Source organism: Magnolia sinica, chromosome 2 (genome assembly GCF_029962835.1).
Source record: "Magnolia sinica isolate HGM2019 chromosome 2, MsV1, whole genome shotgun sequence".
Lineage (NCBI taxonomy): Eukaryota > Viridiplantae > Streptophyta > Magnoliopsida > Magnoliales > Magnoliaceae > Magnolia > Magnolia sinica.
This window is the reverse complement of record NC_080574.1, coordinates 7,891,562-7,902,720: the sequence shown is the minus strand read 5'-3', so window position 1 is coordinate 7,902,720 and position 11,159 is coordinate 7,891,562.

The window sequence follows — 11,159 nt, the reverse complement described above, 5'->3', positions numbered from 1 at the left end:
TATTTCTTATAGTGTGGTCCGCTTAGACATTTAATCTACTTTTTTGGGCTCATGCACTAAAATTATATATCCGAATTTTTGGACGGCTTAGATCAAACACATATATTCCAATGGACCTCATGGATCCCCCTAAGCACCATCTATATTTAATATGTTTTAGGTAGAGAGTTACGCTTTCACTACAGAGCACTTAGGCTATAGCTACGGATTAAATCCGTAGCTATTTTGCTACGGATTAAATCTGTAGCTAAAAGCTTTCAACCTCCATAGCCATTACTCGAATTTTTGGTAGTGTCTTGTGGTAGAAAATCTTTGGATCCCGAACCCAATGTTTCTATAGGGTCTAACCAATTGTAGAGACGAAAAAATTAGCTAGTAGTGACTCTGGTCAAACATAATCAATCAATCATAGCGCAAAGCTCTCGAAAGAAGCAACCCATGGAAAAGTTGCTTCGAGTCGATTTTAACCCAGAATCTTAGCATCCACATTATCTTTTCTAAATTGACTCACCTTATGATTAGATCCACCATTTTTCTATTCATCTAATAATAATTTTGGTGTGTAATGTTTAATTGATTGGATGTAAGACACGTAACACATGGGCCCTATCATGCTTCATTATCCATGTGATTGTAAAGAAAAAATAATAGTAATATAATTTCTTTTCTTAAAAAACACTACTAAGTTTATTGGTTTGTCAATGTATTATTTGATAAAATTCTAATCCTAGAGAAATTTTGTAATAAAATTCCTTTTAGAATTTTAGAATTCTAAATTATAGACACCCCATAATCAAAACATAACCACTTGACCTTGTAACTTAAGTGGGCCATTAATTTGAACGACTAAAATCATCATAGAAAGGTAATGAATGGGTTGGATTAAGCTAAGGTATGGCCTAGCACCGTGCTAAATGTCCATTTTTTGTCCAAAGACAGTGGCGTTAGTGCCGTCTTTGCTTGAAGACGGTGGCATCATCGCCATCTTTATGCAAAGACGGTGGCGCCACTATAGTATTTGCACGAAAAATCTAATTTTGGTAGTTTCTCCCCGAGTTCTAGTTGTCCACTCGCTCCTTAACACATGACTTGGCTGACATGAGCCTCACATATGCCCTCATCAATGCCATCATCCATGCTATGACACATGCCATCATCCATGGTCCCTCTATGACCTATGTGATAGTACAATTCACACGAGCTTAACATTGAAACTAAGCCTATGGCTTGTACGATCCGAACTAGCCCTCTCCAAACACATATAAAAGAGGGGGGAGGGAGTCAACCCAAGAGGTGAGTCTGGGTGTCCGCCAAAGGGCCATCCAAAGAGCCTTTGGAGATAGAGAGGCCAGAATCCAAGGAGCGTCTGGCAAGGATCGAAACAAAAACAGAGACTCTAAGTCTCTGTTCTTTGGACCTCTTCTAATCTTTCAATCCCTTTATCCCATTTTAATTTCAAAGCGAAGCGTTTTTTTAATTTGTCATTTTTCAGTTTGTACGTTCTAACCCCCCTACTTTAAACCCCTAAGATGGTAGGTCATATTCTGACATCACGTAAAGTATGCTCCACAACTGCCTCTCTTAAGGATCTTCTATATTAAAAAACGTGACTTAAAGGAATAACCGAAAACTCAATATTCCTTTTATTTTTCGTACTTTTATCAAAAAATCCTTTTTTCTACCTTTTTCATTTCATTTTTAGTTTATCTCATGTAGTTTAGACATCTAAATCTTAATATTTTACTAGAAGTTCTTTGAATTTCCTTTGAAAGCATACGGCCAGGCAAAGTAGAAAACGTGTTTCATACGAGCCGTAAAATGGTGCCTAACTTCTTCATTTTTCGTAACCGAGACCCTTATCCAGAATCCATGACGCAAACCTATCCAAGAGTCACTCGAATTAAGAATTCTTTGATTTTCCTGACCTCTAGGTAATTCCACGGATTCTAGTCGACCGTAGATTCTATAGCTTTCATTTTGGCTAATGACGAATCTAATCAATACATGGACATGAGAAGATTACATGAAGTATTATGAATGGTATAAGTATAATTATTAAATTCTCTTATCCTAGGCAATCCACTGTCTTTGGCATGACCTAGTTAATATCAAATTTGGCAACCACATGAGTCCATGCCTTTTCCAAAACAAGACATGTTAATAATAAATTATTAACCATCTCTTCGTTCTTGCAGCACATCATGCACCTGGTCAGGATAGCAATACCAGGCTTGAGTAGACTTCAGATCTGAGCCTTTCGCATGCTATTGCCCATATCAATTGAACATACAATATTTTCATATCTAGCATGATATATATATATATATCCTATATACATACATAATATAATGTACGCCAACATGAGAGTTTAGATTCCCAACCTAGTGTTTCTATAGGGTCTAGCCAATTGTAGAGACGAAAAAATTGGCTAGTAGTGACTCCGGTCAAATATAATCAATCTTTTTTTTTTAAAGGGGGAAATTCATTGATGAAGCAAAATATACAGGAGGGAATTCGGGCGAGGACCAGCGACAAAAATGCCTACCCGCCTATCATATCCTATACATTCTAGTCTTTTTCTTCCTGATGGCACCCAGCCTTGTATTATCCAAAACGAAGGAGCCTCTGGCCAGAGGAGGGAGATCAAAGGGGGCAGAGAATTGCTTGGAATCTTGGGACGAGCTACCCAGCTTGGCTTAGCAGTCCGCTCGGCCATTGGCCTCTCTAAAGATGAGGGCGAGGGAAAAAGACCCCATGGTGAGGAGCTCCCTGATTCTTCCAATCCAGTATATCCATTTCCACTCGACAGTGGACTTCCAAAGAATGCAGTCAATCACCCATGGAGAATCAGATTCAATTTGAACAAACCTCGGCCCGTGACAGACGCACAGATCCAACCCATCGTGGAGAGCCCTGATCTTGGCTCTGTTGTTGGATGCTACTCCGTAGCCGTTGGAAAAGGCGAAGAGCATGTTGCCACTATGATCTCTGCAAATACCGCCACCCCCGGCAGGCCCCGGATTCCCAATGGCCGAACCATCAACATTGAGCTTGCACCACCCAGCAGGCGGTTTCTGCCACCTTACAACCTCAAAACCAGTGGAAAGGGAGGCAAACCTGGAGCTGGGATCAGCTAGGATGAAGGAAAAAGGCTGAGGAGGTCTAGGCCAAGCTTCATTCCTCATTAACCACCAAGATGCTCTGCGGAACACTCTCTAGATGGAGATCTTATGGCCATCAAATCGGGACTCGTTTCGAGCCTTCCAAATTTCCCATAAAAGGAACACCGGAGCGAGACGGAAGGCAGAAGAGCGACAAGTTCGCGGGCGAGGAAGGCCCCACCACCACAGAAGGAGGTCACGAATGGAGGAGTGAGGGGCAGGCACCACATCCAGCATGTTGGCAGTGAAGTGCTAAATCCCCTGCACCAAGGACCCGAGCAAGAAGAGATGGGACAGGGATTCACGGGAGGAATGGAGATTGGCCCCTGACTCGCAGCATTCGCACTTCGACGTGAGGTAAATCCCCTTTTTCTGGACATTAACATCAGTGGGGAGCGCATTCATCAACACCTTCCACATGAACACAGGGATCTTAGGAGGAACCCATGGAAAAGTTGCCTCGAGTCGATTTTAACCAAGAATCTTAACATCCACATTATCTTTTCTAGATTGACTCACCTTATGATTAGATCCACTATTTTTTTATTCATCTAATAATAATGTTGGTGTGTAATGTTTAATTGATTGGATGTAAGACACATAACACATGGGCCCTATCACGCTTCATTATCCATGTGATTTTAAAGAAAAAATAATAGTAATGTAATTTCTTTTCTTAAAAAGCACTACTTGGCTTATTGGTTTGTCAATGTATTATTTGATAAAATTTTATCTTAGAGAAATTTTGTAATAAAATTCCTTTTAAAATTTTAGAATTCTAAATTATAGACACTCCATAATCAAAACATAACCACTTAACCTTGTAACTTAGGTGGGCCATTGATTTGAATGACTAAAATCATCACAGAAAGGTAATAAATGGGCTGGATTAAGCCAAGGTATGGCCCAACACCATGCTAAGTGCCGATTTTTTGCCTCAAGACAGTGGTGTTAGTGTCGTCTTTGCTGAAAGACGATAGCGTCATCGTCGTCTTTACGCAAAGACGATAGCGCCATTGTAGTATTTGCATGAAAAATCTAATTTTTGTAGTTTTTTCGCGAGTTCTAGTTGTCCACTCGCTCCCTAACACATGGCTTGGCTCACATGAGCCTCACATATGCCCTCACCCATGCCATCATCCATGCCATGACACATGCCATCATCCATGGTCCCTCTATGACCCATGTGATAGTATTGTTCACACGAGCTTAACATTGAAACTAAGCCTATGGATCGTACGATCCGAACCAGCCCTCTCCAAACACATATAAAAGAGAGGGGAGGAAGTCAACCCAAGGGGTGAGTCTGGGTGTCCACCAGAGAGCCATCCAAAGAGCCTTCAAAGCTAGAGAGAGGCCAAAATCCAAGGAGCGTCTGGCAAGGGTAGAGACAGAAATAGAGACTCTAAGTCTCTGTTCTTTCGACCTCTTCTAATCTTTCAATCCCTTTATCCCATTTCAATTTCAAAGCCAAGTGTATTTTTAATTTATCATTTTCTAGTTTGTATGTTTCAACCCCCCCTACTTTAAACCCCTAAGGGCCTGTTTGGCCGGGCAGGTTGGATGGGATTGGAAGGGATTGGAAGACAGATCCCAGGATTGGCCTGGCGTGCCAAACAGACACGAGATCCTGATCCCAGGATATAGCAATCCCATGGATCTTAAGACAATCCACTAACATCACCATCATTCCCTTCAAATCCCATCCAATCCACCCTAATCCCTTCAAAATTTCCTGGGACATGTTTGGTTTGAGGGATTAAAAGGGATTGGAAGGTTTAATCCCGGGATTGGCCCGGCGTGCCAAACAGACCGGATATTGCAATCCCGGGATATAGCAGTCCCATAGATCTTGCACCAATCCACTGACACAGCTATCATTACTTTGAAATCCGGGCAATCCACTTTAATACCATCTAATCCCATCCACTCTGCCCGGCCAAACAGGCCCTAAGATAGTAGGTCATACTCTAGCATCACATAAAGTATGATCTACAGCTGTCTCTCTTGAGGATCCTCTATATTAGAAAATGTGACTTAAATGAGTAATCGAAAACTCTATATTCCTTTTATTTTATGTACTTTTATCGAAAAATCTTTTTTCTACCATTTTCATTTCATTTTTAGTTTATCTCATATAGTTTAGACATCTAAATCTTAATATTTTACTAGAAATTCTTTGAATTTCCTTTGAAAGCATACGGCCGGGCAAAGTAGAGACCATGTTTCATACGAGTGGTAAAATGGTGTCTAACCTCTTCCTTTTTCGTAACCAAGACTCTTACCCAGAATATCCATAAAGCAAACCTATCCAAGAGTCACTCGAATCAAGAATTCTTTGGTTTTCCTGACCTCTAGGCGATTCCACGAATTCTAGTTGACTGTAGATTGTATAGCCTTCATTTTGGCTAATAGCGAGTTTGATCAATACATGGACATGAGAAGATTACATGAGGTATTACGAATGGTATAAGTATAATTATTAACTTCTCTTATCAGCCTTTATACGAGTTCAGGTATGCAGATCTTAGATATGGGTTTCATTGGATCTCGATAAACTTCGGATCTGGGCCCTCATATGCTATTGCCCGTATCAACCAAGCATTTAAAATTACCAACCTTCTCTTCTTAATCCCTGCGAGGTTCAAATATGAAAGTCTTAGCTATAAGTTTCATTGGACTTGAGTAGACTTCAAATCTGGGCCTTTACATGCTATTGCCTATATCAACCAACCGAACATACAATATTCTTATCTCTAGCATGATATATATATATATATATATATATATATATATATATATATATATAAGACAATCCAATCCATTGATCCAGATTGTTCACTATGTCCAGCCCACATTTCATTGGTTACCATGTGAAGGCCATAGTGATCCGACAAATATAAACATTTGATGAATATCCTTTAATATGGACAGCCAGGATCATTCATGCAAAAATAGGTCCACTAGCCAATTTGATTCATCTATTTGCTAGGACCCATCATGCAGTGTTTATGATTCTAAAGAAGGACTTTCATTGGGCAATTGTAACCATCCCACCCATCGATTGGAAAATGGGTGGCTATTAAAATAAGGCCAAATCATGGTAGAAAGGCAATTGTAACCATTCCATCCATCGGTTGGAAAATGGATGGCTATTAAAATAAGGCCAAATCATGGTAGAAAGGCAATTGTAACCATCCCATCCATCGGTTGGAAAATGGATGGCTATTAAAATAAGGCCAAATCATGGTAGAAAGGCAATTGTAACCATCCCATCCCCCGGTTGGCAAATGGATGGCTATTAAAATAAGGCCAAATCATAGTAGATTGCATCACCGATCAGTGTACGTAATTTTTGCATCATAGACAATGGAATGTGTTCATTACTTAATTGACAGTTTAGATCAATCGATTTTCTGTCCATGTAAACTGATGCAGCTATGAGCAGTATAACGTATCTGAAAATCCCGGGAGCAATTCTCGAGCCGAGAAATTGCCGAGAACGAGGTTTGCACTAAGTCTTTATGTTCGGTCAATCCAGGTCATCCATCAGACCGGTCCTACCGTAGATGATCTGAGACAGCGTACAACAAAAGAAATCATTATCATCATAAATTGAGAGAGAGAGATGGAAGTCCTAACCACCCAATATGAGGGTTTTGTATGTTGTATCGGACGTGGACCGTTGCTATTTTTCTTTTCTTTTTTTGGCTATTCATTTAAGCCATAGATCAAGAAATTAGGACCATCTTGGAAGTGCTATTATTGAACTATAGTACTCCATTTGGGCCCACTGGATCAAAGGTCCAGATGGTATACACGCCACCGATGTTTTCTTCCTTAACAGAAACCGCATGTCTACATGGTAGTCGTTGATCGGGTCCATCTGCAACCGTCATAAGATGCTTGGAATTTTCCTCGTAGGGCCACGTTGCTTTAAAAAAGTAGCAGCGGAAAAAAAGACCACGATTATGAGATGACTCTGACCATCCATTGGGCTGCTTTTTCCGATTGAATTGTTTACAACCACTGGCTGGAATGCCATCAACGGATGGTCACCAACCAGTATGACGTGGCCCATCATGGTAGCACCCGGGATATGAATGGTTCAGATCAACTGTCCATGTATTAAAGTGGCCTGCCCAGAATGTAGGATGAATGTAGACGGTTGGATTTTTTTTCTAACCGTCTATTTTTTCTCTTACAAGTGTCATGTGGCTGATGAGAAAACCTATTATTCTTGGTCAAGGGCACTTCACATCGTTCAATACTACATGAACGTCCCGGATCTCTGACACGCGTGTGCCATCGGACAATGAAATCTGGGCCCCACATGGCAGCTATCATGGCCATCCACAACGTGTCCAACAATTTTAATGGTCTGGATATCCGCACACGAGTGCCACGTGTGATGGGACGACCACCATCTCCTTATCAGATTCTGATTGCGTTACGAATTTGATACGTGAATTTGGATACCACTAAAAAATGTGTTTTATCACTTCTTTTCCTCGACAGGGGCAAATACCAACGACTGAAATTAAATATGATTTTCTGGTCCAATCAATTATCTGACGATCCTGAAATTTTACACATGTGAATTTTCTATGATTGCGCGTCTGAAGAACGGTTCGGATTTTCAAAAACCTCGTTTATCTTAGCACGCGCGTCAGAGGCGGTCAAACAAAGCCTCGTTGACCCCCACTTACAAAATGAAAAATAAAAAATGGGTAGCAATAGCATCCAAACACTTTATGATTTGCAACCAAACGCATATTTCTTGAATCATAACTCGTAATAAAATACCAACGAAGCTAATTGCTCGTACAAGGTGTAACAAATATTGTTTTATCACAACAAAAATCGCTTTTTATTTCATCTATGATGAATAATCTCATGCAACTAAGATGTACCACCGTGCTAAAATCACACTAATCGGATGATCCTAATCGTCCAAGATGGGGAAGTTCTTTTGTTATAACCATCCATTTTCTATGCTACCAATCGGATTATTAGGATGATAGATCAAAGCAATCCATGGAGTCCCACTGTCAAGATTTATTATTTAACCTTTTAGGTAATGACTTGTCTGGACCGTCCATTTTTCAAGGATTAAATGGTTGGGAATCAGAACCATCCATGCAGTTTGATTCTGACTGTGACCAGAGAAAGGTGGATTGAACTGGGCTTCCACAAGCTAGGCCAGCCCAACACATCTCTGGGCTTCGCTACCATGTGCCAGGCTCAGGCCCCTACACTCCTAGGCCCTTATGTGGGCTCGTTGAGGCCCATGTGGTAACTGGGTCAGGTTGGACGGAGCTCATGCCTTCTGTTCCTTTCAGGCTCGGGCTGACCCTGACCAGCCCAAGCCTAACCCATTGACATACCTAATTGGATGGATGGTCCTGATGAGTGATGGTGCCGCCCAGGCGTCTGATACAATTAGGAGGTTGCATAAGATCATTCCTCTTCATCTTTTCATGCATGATGGATTGCTGTTTACTATATATAGACATTCGAAATATCTTAGAATAATATCTACATACAACATACCAATGTAATGTATATTACACCTATCAGTAATCGTTTCTACCAAACAATAATACAGCAGAAAATAGATTAGTTGGGACAATCACGTAATCAAAATCCCGCAAATCTAGCTTATAAAAGACACCAGCAGGCTTTCAAAGTTACAGATTCCTCTTAATAAAACACAGCCATCTATTAGAATATATAGACGCTGAACTGAATTTTGTCATTTTGAAGGGAGAGTCTATATGTTTCAATGATCAGGGTCAAGAGAGATAATTGAAATTGTTCATGATGAGATTCCGATTCGCAACTTCGTCACTTACCAAATCATAACATTTGCAGTTGACATTGTAATATTTTCTTTTCAGGGGGCATCTCAATTTTTAAGTGGATGCACATGTGTTCTCCTATAAAAATTTAAAAATATATATATTTATATATATAACAGAGTCAGAACATGATCAACTTGCTATTTTTCTTAAGTTCTAAGTGCACCATTTTCTTTGTTAGTGAGATGACTGTTCAGAATAGAACCATTGTTTAATACAACTGACTTAGCAAAAATCGATTCAACATTGAGAGTAAGAGAGAGAGGGGTTTGGTAGGCCTGCTCAGGATCTTCATGCATCACAAATGATTTCATGTAAGCTTTTGGACCAGAGTCTAATGTGGAACTACCCCACTGTGAGTCCTCCACGGTATATCGGCAACACAGCTTTGAGCCTCATTTTGAACGGATCATAGATCAGAAATCACACTGATCAGACCATCTGAACCATATATTGCCTGTGTATTCGGGCCTTTGAACATATATTATAATCGTCCATTTGATGGCTTAGGATTGAAGCCAAATCAATGTGATTTTTGTATCATAGATGGTTCAGAATCTTTTTAAATGTTATTACCACTTCGGAACACACCTATATGTAACCTTAAAGATATACCAGTAGAAACTCTTGCTTTAAGGGGGCGTTTGGATCATAAGTTACTTAAGATAAGCTACATATGCCTTAAGTAACTTATCTTGATTTCTACTTATTAAACTAAAGTGATTAAGTAACTTAAAATAAATAAATAAATATAAACTACTTATAATTGATCATAAACCAAACTTACTTATCTCAAATAAGTTACTTATCTACTGCTGTAAGTAGAAAAAGTAACTTATTTGGTGGTATCCAAACAGGCCCTAAGTGCCAATCAGCTTCAGCTTCTTATGGTACGCCCAATTTCAGTCGATGAGAATAGAGGGGGGGTAGCGAGATTTTGTATCTTGGCATGGCCTAGTGCAATGTTTAAACAGCATATTGGCGCAGTCTTATGATTGACAGATATCCCAGGCAAGCTTGTTCATATCATAGTCCTAAAACTTGGTGACTCAACTAGAAACTCGTCTGAGTCAACTCGATCTAAGTTGCTCGCTTAAGTTAAGCCAGTTTGTAAACAGGAAAAAAAAACAAAAAAAAAACAAAAAAACAAAAAAACAAAAAACAAAAAAACAAGAATAAAAAATAAATAAATAACTCAAAATAGATTGTAGTCATGCTACTACAAGTATCTAGTATTAGAGAAGTTGAGTCAAATCAAGTCCACTGTTCAACCCGGCCCAGCTGGATACCGAGTCCAGTTAAGAATTTTCGAGTTTTTAAAACTATGGTTCATACATGGGTTTGAATTGCAACTGAGTTGTAATTCTTGCTTTGTTATGCCATAGATGTTCTTTAGATATCCGAAATCTTTGAGCATGCATGCGCAGAGCCAGACAATTGCTACAAAGTTGTGGTTGTTTCTACGTTAATGCTTCTTTAGACTTCTGAAATCTTGGAGTGTGCAAGCTTCTTAAGAGAACTTTATGGAGGACAGATCACCTACAACCATTTTTTTCCTAGTGAATATATGATATTTTCAAGGGAAAAGGTGGAAACAAAAATGACAGAGGCATAAAAAAGAAAAGTGAGTTTGTAGCATACAACCGGTTGTAGGTGATCAGTTTTCATCTTTTCTAACTCTACTATAGTCTTCGCAAAAGTCAACCCTAGGCTGTTTGACCTTCCACGCTAGAGAGCCAATAATTGTATGAAAACCTCTTGCAGCAGCTATAACATCGTCCTTATGGAAGGAAAGAAACAGAAGGGTCAATGATAAAGGATCCCATAGAAAACGGTGAACGGAAAATTTAAACTACTGACTTGCTAGAGAAGGGTTGTTTGGCTGAGGAATTTTCGGGTCTTCTGGGGTGGAGGATTTAAATAAATTACTTTGAGATCAAATTTCTACCTTGTTATTAGAGGTGTACACGAGTCGAGCTCGTGCTCGACTCGGACAGGTCGAGTTTCAACTCGTGCTCGGCTCAGCTCAGCTCAGCCTTCGAGCTCAGAACAGCAGCTCATGCTCGGCTCGACCGAGTTTGAGCCTGTTTCGAGTTCGAGTTTTCGAGCATGTTTCAAGTTCGAGTCTTCGAGCCTG